This window comes from Anser anser (assembly GCF_964211835.1).
Source record: "Anser anser genome assembly, chromosome: 4".
Classification (NCBI taxonomy): Eukaryota; Metazoa; Chordata; class Aves; order Anseriformes; family Anatidae; genus Anser; species Anser anser.
This window is the reverse complement of record NC_139724.1, coordinates 38989083-39003949: the sequence shown is the minus strand read 5'-3', so window position 1 is coordinate 39003949 and position 14867 is coordinate 38989083. Positions and strand designations below refer to the sequence as shown.

At 33.4% G+C, this 14867-nt stretch overlaps 1 protein-coding gene across 12 annotated transcripts in view; it reads right to left on the bottom strand.

The window, feature by feature from the left end:
- LOC310898586 (uncharacterized protein) overlaps positions 1 to 14867 on the bottom strand; it is a 301122-nt gene that overhangs the window by 224078 nt on the left and 62177 nt on the right. For 11 of the 12 annotated variants that reach the window (XR_014583460.1, XR_014583461.1, XR_014583462.1 and 8 more), the window contains exon 5: positions 10412 to 10559. The gene's annotated coding sequence lies outside the window, so the exon portion shown is untranslated. Of the gene's footprint in view, positions 1 to 7985; positions 10392 to 10411; positions 10560 to 14867 lie in introns of those variants that run through there. The other variant, XR_014583474.1, reaches the window with a different exon arrangement.

Below are 14867 nucleotides of genomic sequence, written 5' to 3'. Positions count from 1 at the left end.
ACAATTTTGATCTATCAACTAAATATTCTGTAAATTCTTCATCTCTGATAGACTTCAGACTTTTTCCATCAATGTATTTCTCTGCATAACCAAACAGATATAATGTACAATAAAAAAAAAAAAAGAAAAAAAAAGAGAGAATTCCCCATTCATGACATTTTTACTGGACAAATAATAAATCCCACAATGTTTTTGTTTGTTTGTTTGTTTAACAAACAGTGAAAAAGTAGTATATTGCAAAGAAACTGATGATGCATTTCCCAGAATTATAACATTATTGTTACTTTAGGACAGCTTTTTCCATGTTTAATAGCTTTTTCCTCTAGAAAAATCATGACCCCAGCAATAGTAACCTCCTACCATTGGAGGGAGCCAACAGCACTTGTTCAGAAATTCTCTTTTAGAAGTCTCTGGTTTGAAGAACTCAACATTTTCAGCTCTCACAGCAGTTGAATTTTATACTAAAATGCCACACCACAGCCTGCTTTTCAGAATAAAGACTAATTCTAAAAATTAATGGCCCGTTCCTTATGATACAAACTGACTACACATATTTTGAAGTATTAAAGAACATTCATTAAGCTTAAAGCAAGCTATATTTGGTGTTTATTTTATAATAAGCAGCAAGTTTGCTTTATAAAGTTACAACGTATGCCTTTTGTTTTTTGAATACACAAAAAGTGTGTTAAATATTACATTTTTTGAGTTGTAATTTAAATCAAAATTTTGCCCCATCATCTTATTTTACTTTACAGTTCAAAAGATTACTACCAAGAATAAAGTAATTTAGAAAAGTGTTTCACTGTATTTGGATTTTTTTTAATGGTGTTTATTTTTTCACCAAGATAGTACGTAAAACGGTATCTAATCTTTGTATGGTTATCACAGAGATAGGGAACAAGATACCACAATATTGGCTGTACCTTCAAAAAATAATTACTGTCTTGTGAAATGACACAAATAAGAACAATTGAGGACTCACATCCACCATTTGGATTTTTTTTTTTTATAATTTCATTTTTTTTTTATAATTTCATTTCCTTCTAAATAGCATGCAATTAAAGAAGGCCAAGAAAAACAGAAAGTAAGTTAACATAAGAAGTACCAAGGCTTTGCTCTAAATATAATTCAATTGTCAGTTTGTGACCCTAGTCAAAATCAGAACAGAATAATAAATTTCAGGTTATATTCCCGTTTGTAAATATTTAACCTACATAACTTAAAATAACTTTCATAGGTTTGTTTGCTTGTTTATTTTAAATCTTTAAAGTGTTTTCCATTTGCAGAAGGCTAGGTTATACCCTGGCCTGTGCTTGCATATAGAGAAATAAGGAAGACTAAAACTTCTGTAAGATTTCTGGGCATACTGAAATGGCAAAAAGTATCACTAGGCTCTAATCTGAGTCTTAGCACTGGTGGGTAGTACATAAAGTATGACTGATTTTTAATGCAACCCTTCAGGTTGGTCAACTTGTCTATGAACCATTCTGTTTTTATCCATTTTGAATTAATTTTCCCTTGCCAAATAGGAGGAAAGGATTACATTGCATTAGAGTCTCCCAGAAAAGATACTTTGCCTTCATAATAGGCATATTTTTTTCCTAAAATTTTCTATCTGTGAATGGCATAGCCTCACACATGTAACAGTATCATTCCCCAAAATGCTACAAAACTGTATGTACAGACTTGATTGTCAACTAGTTATCATAAGTGGTCAGAAAGGGTTTTGTTATTCTATGACCATATTTAACATCGGGAACAGTAAACATCGCAGATGATTCTGCACCCCACATACCTGCTACTGAAAGAACTGTGCAGAGCAGAAAAAGCAGTTGGTTTTGAGCTCCCAATTGTGTGAACTCCAGAAAAATATATCATGAAGATCTTACAGTTTAGGAAAAAGACCAAGATTTTTTGTGGTTTCTACAGCAGAACCCATGTTCTGAATTAAGCTTTTTATGGTACTATATACCAATATTTTCTTTGAACACAAAGAGTTTGCCAACCAAAGCCGTAAATGCAAAGGGTAAAACATTGTTCTCCTGTGATCACTGATTACTCTCAATGACTAATGTGATACTATAGCATCTCTCTGTAGTACCTTGCTCATTTGAGCTACTTTGAGTGTTTTTATTTCTCTCTACATAACCATTTAATCAAGATAGGAAAGGTTTTTCAGTCAGGTAAAGTAGGCAGTCTATATTCATTTGTTTTTTGGTTGTGTGTGTGCGGTCATCCTCCCCCCTGCCCCAAGTACATTTTAGAGCTCTGTAGTAAAGAAAAATGCTTAGAAGTCCAGTGTACCTGCTTTTCTAACACTATGTGATATTTGAAGACATTTTTTAAAATGTTAATTAAATCTTAATGTCTGCTATTCTTTTAAAAGCCAATACAACCATCAATGAAGGCAAAGTTAGCAAGCCAAAGACCAATTGCTATAATCTATTCTTTGAATATTACATGACAACACACTGTGGTTATATGAAGGCATACAAGCTTTGGGCAAATGGTTTCTTTAATAATTTAAAGATTTTTCAAATTACTATATCCATGTGGTCCTTCTGAGTATATAAATTAGAAAAGTAAGATAATGAAAACATGCTTAACTTATAATGGTATTTCTCAGACTGAATCTCTCTTTTGAGCCAACCCATTTAAAGAAAAGAAAAAGAAATATAATCAAGGGCACTTTTTCATCAAATTATTACTTTCCCCCAAGACTTATTTAATTTTAATTATGTAATAATGTGCTTAATAACAAGAATTGGGTTTTAATGAAAAAATTGTGAGGAAAAAAGGCTTTAAGGGGGATGTTCAAATTCATTTTAATACTAAATATACATACAGCATGTAATGCTGTTTTACTTCACAGCCCATAGCAAAAGAATCTCTTCCAACAGTGCTTCTCATTTTCTTCGCGTAAAAGATTTTTGCATTTGAAACATTCACAGAGATGCATAAGAGAATTCTTACAAGCACAGGAAAAAAAAATCATTGTCATTTTACACATAATGGAAAAGTTCCAAATGCATTTCACTTGTTACTTCTCATTCTATCTGATACCCGCCCCCCCAACACACACACATGTATGTCACAGTTAATTTCCTTGGAGTGTAGGAATTTCTGTTGCTACATGAACATTAGCAGAAAAAAAAAAAATAGACTCCATTTGAAGGTATTATAGCACTAAGTGGCTTAGGTGTTTGGATTCCATGGCAAAGGAGCAGGCTGAGAACCTGAATAGGACATGGGAGAATACTTAATGATATCTTACATACAGGGAGAGATGCAGGGGAGGAGGCCTGGGATATATACCAGTTGCAATTATAAAAACTACACAGGAAGAATCCTTCCACACCACCACATTGCTGGAAAAATCAAGCAGCTGGTTCAGGGTTTGGTGGAACACAAAGAGACATAGAATCTGCGTCACTTTCAGTCATGCTCTGAAACTGGACATAAGGAGAGGAGAGGAGCTGGGGGCCGTGACATTGGCTGACAGGGAGTTAAGTGCCACGGCTTACGCAAATGGGCTCTCAACTTGCTAGATAAGCTTGACTGAATGATGATACTCTCTGCTGCCTTACCAGTTCTGTGTACTGAGCTTGGATTTACAATAACTGCCACGAAGACAAAGCACGCGTAACTGAGCAGAGACACAACAGAGGAGTATTGAAAAACAATAGCAGTGAAGCTGAGAACAAGTCAATTTTCATGTGGCTTTAGGAAACTTGATCAGCATTGACAGTTCTATCAGCGATGAGATAAAAAGCAGATAAGCCTCAGGAACAACCATGCACCCAAGCAAAAAATAAATAAATAAATAAATAAATAAAAAATGAAGCAACGGACTGATAAAAACATTATGTTTAGTACTGCAGCACAACTTTAACAAACTAACTCACCAGTAGGATTTTTCTTTGTGATGAAACCTTTAACAAATTTATAAAAGCCAAATATATACCAGCTTTTCCCTTCTACCCCTTTCTGCTTTCTACTCTCTGAATTCTGTAATGTTTAAATAAAATAGAAAAATCTCAAAATCCAGTGGTAAAAAAAAAAAATACTTATTTTTGCGAGCTGGTTCTGTTTTCTATTCCTTCTTCTCACAATGTTAAAATAAACAAACAAACAAAAAACAACAACAAAAAAAAACCAGCACTTGTATCCAGTAATATCTGCAGCACAGCTGAAGTACATAAAATTTGCATATGGGTTACTTTTCACATAGATATTTACCTGTAAGCATAGGTGGAAGATAACTTTATAGCTCCCTGACAAAGAATTATCTAACGGAGAGATATCTGCAGTGTATCTACACTTTTTTTTTTTTTAATACATCCCCTAAAGCTGCAGGGTTAAGAAGTAATTTTAGTGAAAACGATCAGACTTGAATGTACCTATAAAGTAGATGCATTTATATGAATGAAATTACTGGGTCTGCCATTTCCTCTCTCTTCCAATTCTTTCCATTTTCCCTTTTTCAGATGTCCCTTTCATTCTGTCCTGATTCCCAGCCTCACGTCACTTATGGCTTTTGCACAGACCTTGCTGGTTTCCCAGCCTGGACTCAATGACAGTTTTAATAATTAATAAAAAGGTTATTTTTCTAACTCAGTTTAAATGAATTAGACAAATCATTTGCCTGAAAGGAGAACATGGTGCTTCAAAATTTATAATTCTGAAGTACAGACAGAATAGATTTCACTCCTGAGAATACAAATACGTATTATTCAATATTATGTCTTTCTGCTATTTGAGATATAAACAAGTGACAGCATTGGCTGTTTACTTATCAATAGAATGCCTGTCATAAGCTGTGTTCCTCTCACCTGTGACAATATGACAGACAACTTTCAATAGTCAAGTGCCTCAGAGAATATACTATTCAATAGTACATACGATAAAATCTAGGTGGGTATCTGTAATACCTGAAGAAGTGTTGCAGTCAACCACAAATGCACTGAAATCAGCATGAATTCCTTTTTCCCAATCCCAATGATAATTCTAAGAAGCTGGATATATAAGGTCCCTTATAGTTCAAGTGGTGTATGCCAATGTATTTCACATATTTAACCTCATGGCTTATTTTGAAAACATGGTATTCGAAGAAAAAAAAAAAATGTAGACATTTAAGAATATAAACACAAGGGAAAAATAGAATATAGATGTTTTTTACAGGGGGGAAAAAAAAAACTATAGAGGTCTTGTGTTGAATTGTTCCATTATATCAGTGCAAGTTTTCTATAGATTTGTTCTGTTTGTCGTCATTCCTTAATGGAAAATCCTTGTCAGTAGATGCTTAAATGTCACACAGTATCTGATTTGAAATTTTATCAGTAAGCACTGTGCAGCTGATGTTGAATTATTGCATCTTTGCTATCAAGATACCAGATGATACTATCATTCACTGTGCACTCAAATTTTTCAGGCCAGTTGAGCATTGTATTTCCCATCTGCAATGTGCTTGTGACTGTACCACCATCTTAGTACTTATTTTCTCTACTTCTGCATATCCTTATACAATACGTTAAAATGTCACTTGTTGTGTATCTGTCCCCTATGTCCTTCTCTGACATTCTGAAATGTCCTATCAAAATAAGTCAGACTTCTCTACTGAATTAATAATTCATATATGCATTCTGCAGATTTGGTATCAAACCAGAAGGATGAAGGGAATCACATTCCTCCTTTGTCACAATCCCTAAATGCACACTATTATGCAAGCTATGTCAGATAAGGAGAAAATCTCAAAAATACTTCAGTAAAATGCAATTTAAAATATATGCAAACTTTCTGATTTTAAAGAAGAAAAATGGAGAGTTATATTCTCATGCAAGTCTGTAACAGCTCCTGTAATCATTAACAGTACATGCACCACCATAAACATAATTTGTACTATATTTAGCACTTACAAGAGCTTTTATCTAGCAATTTCCTGTGGTTTACACACTGACACTAGAAATTTTATTATGGAGTTCTTCAGAAAATTTTCAGATACATTTAGAAAGATTTGATTATAATAAGAGATAGAATTGTGAATACTTAAGGCGTTCCAGAGAGGCAAAATAAAAAAATATTCAAACTTCTTAAAAATAAGAATTATAAGGTGAACATTTTTCACACCAAACAACTATGAATCAAGCTCTATAAAAAATTAACGTCCCCACAGCTAGTCTCTCTGAATGTGGTTTGGCATGACCATTCTGTCCCACTAGATGGTTTGTTCTACATCCCAGTAGAGCATCATGTCCTCTGGTACACTATACACAATATTCAGTTCTACTTTATACTGTTTGGATAGCACTTTTCATAAAAATAGCTTTCCACAAGTTTACCTCAATACCAGTTACAATGCTGCACCCTTCATAGTTATGGCACTAGGCATTAAGAATGTAACAGCTGAGAGAAGGCCCATTCAGAGTGTTTATCACAAAACAGAGATTAATAGAAGGTGTCAAACCTAAAAATGCTGTGCATGAATCTATATATAATCGTGTATCCAGTATGAGAAATGAATTAATGTATAGATCTTAAAATATTACTTGAGAATATGGATTTATTTGGGAGTGGTAGAAGCTTGAACAAATAATGATGAAAAGACAAAGAACTGAAAACCAATTTCCACTGCACAGCCTGTACACTCATAATGCCTCACATTTTCAGTGAGTTTGCAACTACTGCTAGTACACCACTTAGTAAAAGAAGAAAGCAATCAAAATATGTACCCTACACTGATAAATTTCATTCCAAACTCAAGCACAGTAACAGACTATCACATATGATAAAATCTAGTAACAGAAATTATGTCAATACATGACATGATTCTACATGTAACTAATACAAAATACAGTACTCCTAAAAAACCGAAGTGCTAGTAAAGTGCTACAATCTAGTCAGAACAGAAGACTTGATGTAGCATTGTAATAATCCATCCCCATAGATCACAATAATTGTGTACTGGGGATGATGCATCCTACGAGGATAAATAACATCAGAGGTAATGCAAAATGCATGAGTCCACAGGACCAGATGGTATGCACCTGAACATGTTGAGAGCCGGCCAATGTCATTGTGAGAATTTTCTCCATAGTTTTTAAAGACGCTTCAATATAATGAAAATGTAACTGTCTCCCCAGGGTAAACATACTCTCTTCCTTTTCTCACAGTTAGTTCCTATTCTTATGGTTCCTAAAATTTTCTTAATATAGGGAGATTAATTTCTAAATGCAGTTTTATAAAATGTTGTCTATATTCTGATGCTGTATTTTCTGAACATCTTAACACATAACACAGCTGTTATACAACAGGTTTCACTCAAGAAATACTTGAGTTTCAATTCATAAATTGTTTTCCTAAATACGTCAGGATTGAAATATCAAAGTCTTCAGCTTAAATATACACCTGAATTAACAAGTCATGTAAAATAGCGCCAGTCAAATACCCCAGGATAGCCTCTTTATCAGTTAAATATGCAATATTGTCAGCAAAGTGAAGTGTCTGAAAATTCAACTACTGAAGTATCCCATTATTATTTAAAAAACAAACAACAAAAACAGAGTCAAAAGCTTAAAAGATAAATCCCTCTGTAAGAATGAAAACTAAGCATTAAACAAATTGAGCTAAATCAGTAAAGCAGGCTGAAAAGAGAAGACTTATATCTCTGGTTAGTTAATAGAACACTCAATCTCACCAACAAGTCACTATACACAAACACTGATTTTGAAAAGTGGTATTGGTGGGCTCAATCAGCAAGCTGTGCAACTAAATCATAAAATTATAAGAACAAAAACTGGTTAAATAGAAAGGTATACGACAGAAATGGAAAAAGCCTCCCTTCACTAAAACATGTGGACCTAATTCTCCTTTAAAATGACATTTGTTATTTATGTGCATTTTCAAAATTCCACCAAAAGAAAAGAAAAAAATATGAACAATAGGCATGATAATTAAAAAATATAAGAAAAGCAAGTGTGTGCTACAACCTGATGTTATGGAGCATGATTTTCTGATGTTCTTTCTTATGCTGTCCTAAATGAAATAGCTGGTTAGCCTTTCAAATGCAACAAAAGTGAAAAAGGTGGTTATAGGCTAAAGAAGCCTCTTTAAAGCTACTCAGCATTCTCAGGTCCCACAGATAGGCTGTAATCAAAGTGACCTGGAAAGACTGTGCATTTCCTTCTTGACCTTCAGAAAGGGGATAGTAAAAAAAAAAACAAAACAAAACAAAAAAAAAACACCTCAGCAGCTGGGAGAATTTTAAAAGGTTAGCTTGTAGGAGAGCCAAATGCATACTCATTAAATGTAGAAACTGTAATTTGGCAGACAAACCATGCTCTAAAGTGGTCTAACATTTCATTTCTGCAAGCTTGTACTGACTAGCAAGTCAACATTTGCATAGCTGTGAACCAGTCACAGCATGTGCCTGCCCAAACAAATAAATAAGGAACATAAGAGGAACGATGGGTAACTAGGGCCAAAATGATAACAGAATAAAAAGTCTTCTTTGCTTTTATTGACCACAGAACCTGTCCTTCTTGGATAAGACTTTCTCACAGAAATGTTTATTTCTCCATATAAAGAAATAAGCATTACTACTCTTCCCATGCTGTTTTATAGTTTCAAATTCATGAATAACTTACTAGCTATAAGTTGGGTTAATAATCTACAGTGATATTTTTACTGTCAAAATTCTAAGCTTTTCCAGGGTGCTTACTGTAAGACAAAAACTGTGAAAAGTGTTACGTGATACGTAACAAGACAGTTATTCAATACTATGTACTTTTATGTCATTCCATGTATGCTCCATAAATAAAAGTTACATGTATTATTTACTAACACCACTGTTAAACTGCTTTAAGACAAAGGCATTTGGGTATTCATTAAGATGAACAGGCATGAATGTTAATGACGTTATTTTTTATGTTTTGAGTGATAGTTGTGCTTTGATTGATAAAAATTAGAAATCCGATTTGATGTCTGATAAGACAGTTTTAATACAGGTTTCCAGTGATCTGAAATCATGTCCTCTTAACATCAATGGATATTCTGCAACAACTGCAACTGACTCCGCTACATAATATCCCAAAATATATGGGGTGCCTAGGCTGTAATAACCTGATGTAAGCTGCCTGCTACTTGCCATTATGAAAGATTACTCTGTTTCCTGGAAAAGCCTTAAGAACTCCGCTATTGGTAGCAAGTAGCAGTGGCTGGGAATGCCCTCAGGCTACAGAAACATGTTTTCTAACCATTTCCTGAGATTAAAACTTGTTGTACTCCTTTTGTTGTTCATGATCTGCAGCAAAAATGTACCTTCATGTCAAAACAATCAGTAAGGGAATCATAAGGCTGGTTACTGCTATAGCAGTTGGTGCTCAGACCTTCAGCAATAAAACCAGCACTCATGTGGTAAAATGACAATATCAGAGACATGCTTATAATCTCCTAAAGTAGCAAACTAAAGCATATGGCCAGTGATAGAAAATTTTATATTAATTCTGGCATCTCCTGACTTTCTAGGTTTTCATTTTACAATGCAATTGATCTTTTGACTTCTGGTGGTGGCATGTGGGAATAGACAGCTGGAAGAAGTCAGATGCTTCTCAGAGAACAAACTCAGAGAAGCTGAGAGAGCTGGGACTATTAGCCTGGAGAAGAGGAGCTCATCAATGAGTACAAATATCTGAAGGGAGGGTGTAGAGAAGATGAAGCCAGTCTGGTTCCAGTAGTACTCAGTGACAGGACATGTCTGAATAACAGGAAACATTTTTTTCACTGTGCGGGTGACAGCACTGGCACAGGCTGCCCAGAGAGGTTGTGGAGTCTGGTCTCACTCCTCAGAGATCTTCAAGAGCTGTCTGGGCATGGTCCTTGTCACCTGGCTCTGCCTGAGCTGGAGGGTTGGACCAGATGACCTCCAGAGGTCCTTTAAAACCTGTACTGTTCAGTTTAAATTACGTAAATTATTTCTTCCCTATTCATCTCATAAAGGTGTGAGCTACTTTCATTCATTTTCAGCTAAAGAACTAGTCCTCTAGCAGAGGACTTTCACCTCTGTAGACTTGAACATAACTTGAACTGCTTAAGCTGGAGCCCAATTCTTTCCTTTTGTAAAGGATCTGAAAACCCTTTAAAATACTCTAGAGAGTGAACACATTACAGTTACAAATTCCTGCTGGGTACACTTAGCTAGAACACTATTTTCCTTTCCAATTGTGTGCAACATGGACATGTTCATTCAAGCAACTCTTATGGTGCAGATAGGCAGGCAAGATATCTTAGAAGGATGAAAAGCCATCTTCCGACTGCAAAGAGTTTCTCAAATCACAGTTCTGTTTAGGCAACTCTGATTATTTAATACCAGGAAAAGTATCTGCCGAAATGTATCCCCATAGATACAGACACTTACAAGTAAATATTTCTTCTCTTTGTTGCAACCAGAAGAAAAATGATGCAGCAGAAATCACATGGCTGTGTCACACTGTAGAAGTTATGCAGGAATCAGAAAAAGGCAGTAGAAGAAAGACTCAATGAAAAGAGAAATGGTGTTCCTTGCACTGTGGGGAAAAAAAAATTAAATAAAAAATTAAATTTGAAACAGAGAGCTCAACAATTAAGAAAAATGGAACTGGTCTGTTCAACCTCAGTTCTGTCTCCCAGAATAACATAGAAATCTGAGGCAAAGACAATAGAAGAAGCCAACTAGTACATATTTCTGTTCTCTAACAAGCACACAAAATTAGTAAATTACATTAGACTGAAAAGAAACCAAACCAAATCTTTAGCTCTCCTCTCTAGAGTTATGGTTTCAAAACTTTTGGGATTCAAGGCTTCAAGATTTTCTCTTCATCTATATACGTATGAATTTAAAAACATACAAATTGTGTGAAAAACAAAGAAAATAATAATAATTCTGTAAGCACCTTTCTCCACAAAGTACAGAATTGGAAGAAATAAAAAAAAATAAATGCAATATTCATTTTTAAAAAATCCTTAAAATTTTATCAGTCTCTAACTAACGAAGAGTAGCTTTGACTAACAAAGATTTTTTATTATTATTATTTTCTTTTAAGTTTCAGGTGTTTTTTTTTTTTACCTTTTTCAGATTTCCAGTCCCACACTGGGTAGAGATCCCATATATCTCTACATATAGTACTATACTTAGTTCACATAGAGAATATACAGTTCACATAACTGTGAATGTTACATATAATATGTCTGTAAGGAGTCTGTAATTTACATTATTTATATTTTCTTTTAAAATAATACATCCGTTTATCTATCTCTGCCTAATTATGCTTCTCAATGCTTCTTTGGAACAGCACTTAAGTTTCTTTAGCTGTGCATGTGCATATGTGTGTGCATAAAATAGCAGGAGTGAAAGGATATTATAGCCCTTGCAATATCTAAGCAGTTTAAAATCAAGTCAAATTATACTTCAAAGTACATTTTGAGGACAATACATAAAGGCTAGAACTCTCAGTTTCTAAATAATAACATTTTACTGGAAACAGTTATATAGATCTAACTCCATAGTAAAAGGAACAATAGCATCATTTCTGACATAAGTAATTTTAGCTCTCCTGTGGTCAGGATTAACTTCACGGTTCTTCATCTCACTGTTCTGCCCCAGTTTATCCATTGGGAATACACTTCTGAAACCAAATACCATTCATTTATTAGCTGAACAGTGCTATTATAAATAACACTAGAAACCTTTAAAAAGGTTTGTTTGCCATCAGCTCTTTAGGTTTGAATTCATACACTTGCATGACTTTTAACTTTGTTTTATCTTTAAACCTCAAACTGAAATCATGTTCTGTCTGAATACATTACTTTCTTAGATCATTTTTCTAGTAGCTGTTGCCAACTTTCAATGATTTTTACAACGAAAGTACAATTACAAATCAAACCAATTAAAAAAATAAAAAATAAAATAAAATAAAATAAAATAAAATAAAAATAAAAGTAAAAATAAAAATAAAATAAGGAAATATAATGTTTCCTTAAGCTCTCTCTCCTTGTGATTCTTGCAAAGCTCCTTTTTCTTTTTCCTCGATTAATACACAACATTTGGCAGAATGACTCTTTCTTCCCTGTCAATCCTTCTCTTATCATTATAGTTAGCCTTTCTGGGATAATGTTACTGAGAGAGAGAGGGAAAAAAAAAAAAAAAGACATATTATGTTTAAAGTAAGCAGCATAGATAGGTTTAAAATGTAACATAGCAATTTTGAAGTTAAAATTAAGATCATGTGAGCATGATGCTGACAGAGAAAAAAAAAAAAGATCTTTCTTCATCTTGTGGGGTTTTATCTAAAAGAATTGAAACAACATTGCAAGGATTAATCAGCACAGTATGAAAACTAAACCTTTTGTGTGTCTTTTTATCTTCAAAAGTAAGAACTTTATTCTTAAATTCTATTTACTGAAAATAGTATTTTGGCACCAGTAAGAATTCATTATGTTTGAAAACAGGTATCAAACCCTCTTTAACATTTTTTTACTGCAAATTTTGTGGAAGCCCAGATCTTCAGTATAAGAGGATCTTCATGAAGTTCTGAAGATAATACCATGTCTAGATATGACAGTACAGCTGAAATGAGTTCTTACAACTTAGAGAATAAAGTCAGTCTCACCATCCTAAGTACAGAATGTCATGTATTTAGAACAATAAGCTGTGAAAAAAATTGTGAGTCCAACAAGAGAAAAAAAGTAGAGTTTTAATTTGAAAAAAAAAAGAACTTGCAAAGTCAATTTAGTTAACTAGGATCAGAATAATGGCTTTAGCTTTTTGGTTGGTTGGTTGGTTTTGGTTTTGTTTATTTCTTTGTTTTCTCATTTACAATTGTACAGTTTTGAATGGAAGAGATCATTTTTTAATATAAAATTAGAAAAATATTTAATATCACATTAAATTAGGTGTTCTGAAACATCTAATTCCCATTTCAGTATTGCCATCTCTCTCCACTTCTCATGTATAGATAAATACACTGACTCGTTATGTATTCTATGATAATATTTTACAGGTTTCTATAAAGTAGAATAGAATTTGATATTTTTCATTTGTTGCATGATGTCCTGTGGAACCAACTAGCAAACATTCTCTGTCTCACTATTTTCCCAGTTCCTATGTAGATGATCTGTCAACAAGCTCAAAAGACAGAGAACTTGCATGGTATATCATTCACTCCGGAATGTGTTATGACAGCCACAATAAACGCAACTCAACTGCCTGGTCTGAAATTTTATATTACTAATCTGTTAAGGGCTATTGTACAAAGAATTATTTAGAATTGAATTAATTATTTAGTGTTTTTATTTCAAAATAAATTAAATATGCAAACATGTTTTTAATAAGTTATTTGGACCAAGATCCTTTTCGAAGACAGAAATATAGATAGCCCTGAAAGATGACAGAGGGTCTTGTAGTGAGTTAGAATGTTGCCTGATACACCACCACCACCCTAATAATAATAATAATAATAATAATAATAATAATAATAATAATAATAAATTGTTATGAGTGATACATTTTTTCCAGCACTTTTCATTTCCCAATTCAAAATTCAAAATTCAGACAAGAAAAGACAACATAAAAAACTGAAGCTTTTGAAAGCCATAGCTATCTGTTATACCTTCTTAACAATCTGAGGCAATACAAATTCAGTATTCTTAGTGATGCTCATTAAAAGATCGAGAAAGTAAAAAATGGGAATTAGAAGACATTTTAAGAGATGTTTCAAAGATAATACATTTCATTATACCACTAGAGCTTTTCTTAAATCTGTGATAAATGTCCCCTAACCATACCTTTGCCAAAAAAAAAAAAAAACTCTGTCCTAACAGTAAAAGGAAGAAAATAAAAAGCTGATTTAAACAGTTTTTATACTGTCATAGTTACACTTGAGGGAAGAAAATTATTTATATTAATTTTACGGTCAGTTTCTGTATGAATGAATAACCCAGAATGAAAGCATATTAAGATAGAAATGATAAAAAATAGGAAATTACTGAAACAATACCCAGAGATTGAGAAATTTTAATCAACATCTTCTGTGGTTCTACTTATTATATGAAATGTTTTAGAATATTATCAGGAAGTATAACATTAGCTATTTAATATTTTATTACATTTCACACCTTCCAGAAGCAGGGTAAATATATTAGTCATAAGCAAATAAACGTTCAGTGTTTGGATGTTATAAAATCTAATTCAAAAAAATGTTCAGCACTTCTGTTTCAAAAACATGAATAGAAAGGTAATTCCTTTTGTTATTTTTCCCACTTAGTTATTTTTACCCTATTTAGTCTCTTAGGGACATCCAAGAAGGAAGAATAGTTTGTGGTTGCAGAAAAAAGTGTTTAGATGCCATAGCTGGAGGACAGAGGGAAAGCATTAGAACAAGAACCATGTGGCAGGACCTTGTGAATGTGAGAGAGAATAAGGAAAATAGAATGTATGGAAAATAATTTACCAGGCTACCCTGCAAAACAAGGATTTTCCTTCTACCTGAAGGAACTGGAATGGCTTATTGCAGTCCCCCAAACAAGAACCCATGTGTTGAACGTCAGCTTTCTGAAATGAGATCCAAAATAATTTTCTGCATAATAGAATGAGCACTCAGAATAAAATGTCAACCCAGATCAGTATTGAATCCTGAAGATAAGCTGCAATCTTAACTCTACATTCTTTTGCATAGGTATTACAGTGAATGACCAGATATGGAGGTAATAAGTGAAAAAAAAATCTTGCTCATGCAACAGTTCAATTTTCCTGAATCAATCATTCTAAACAGTAGGTATAAGGTGAAGAGATATAATAGAAGCAATAATGATGCTTTGCAGAGTGGAACATCTCCATT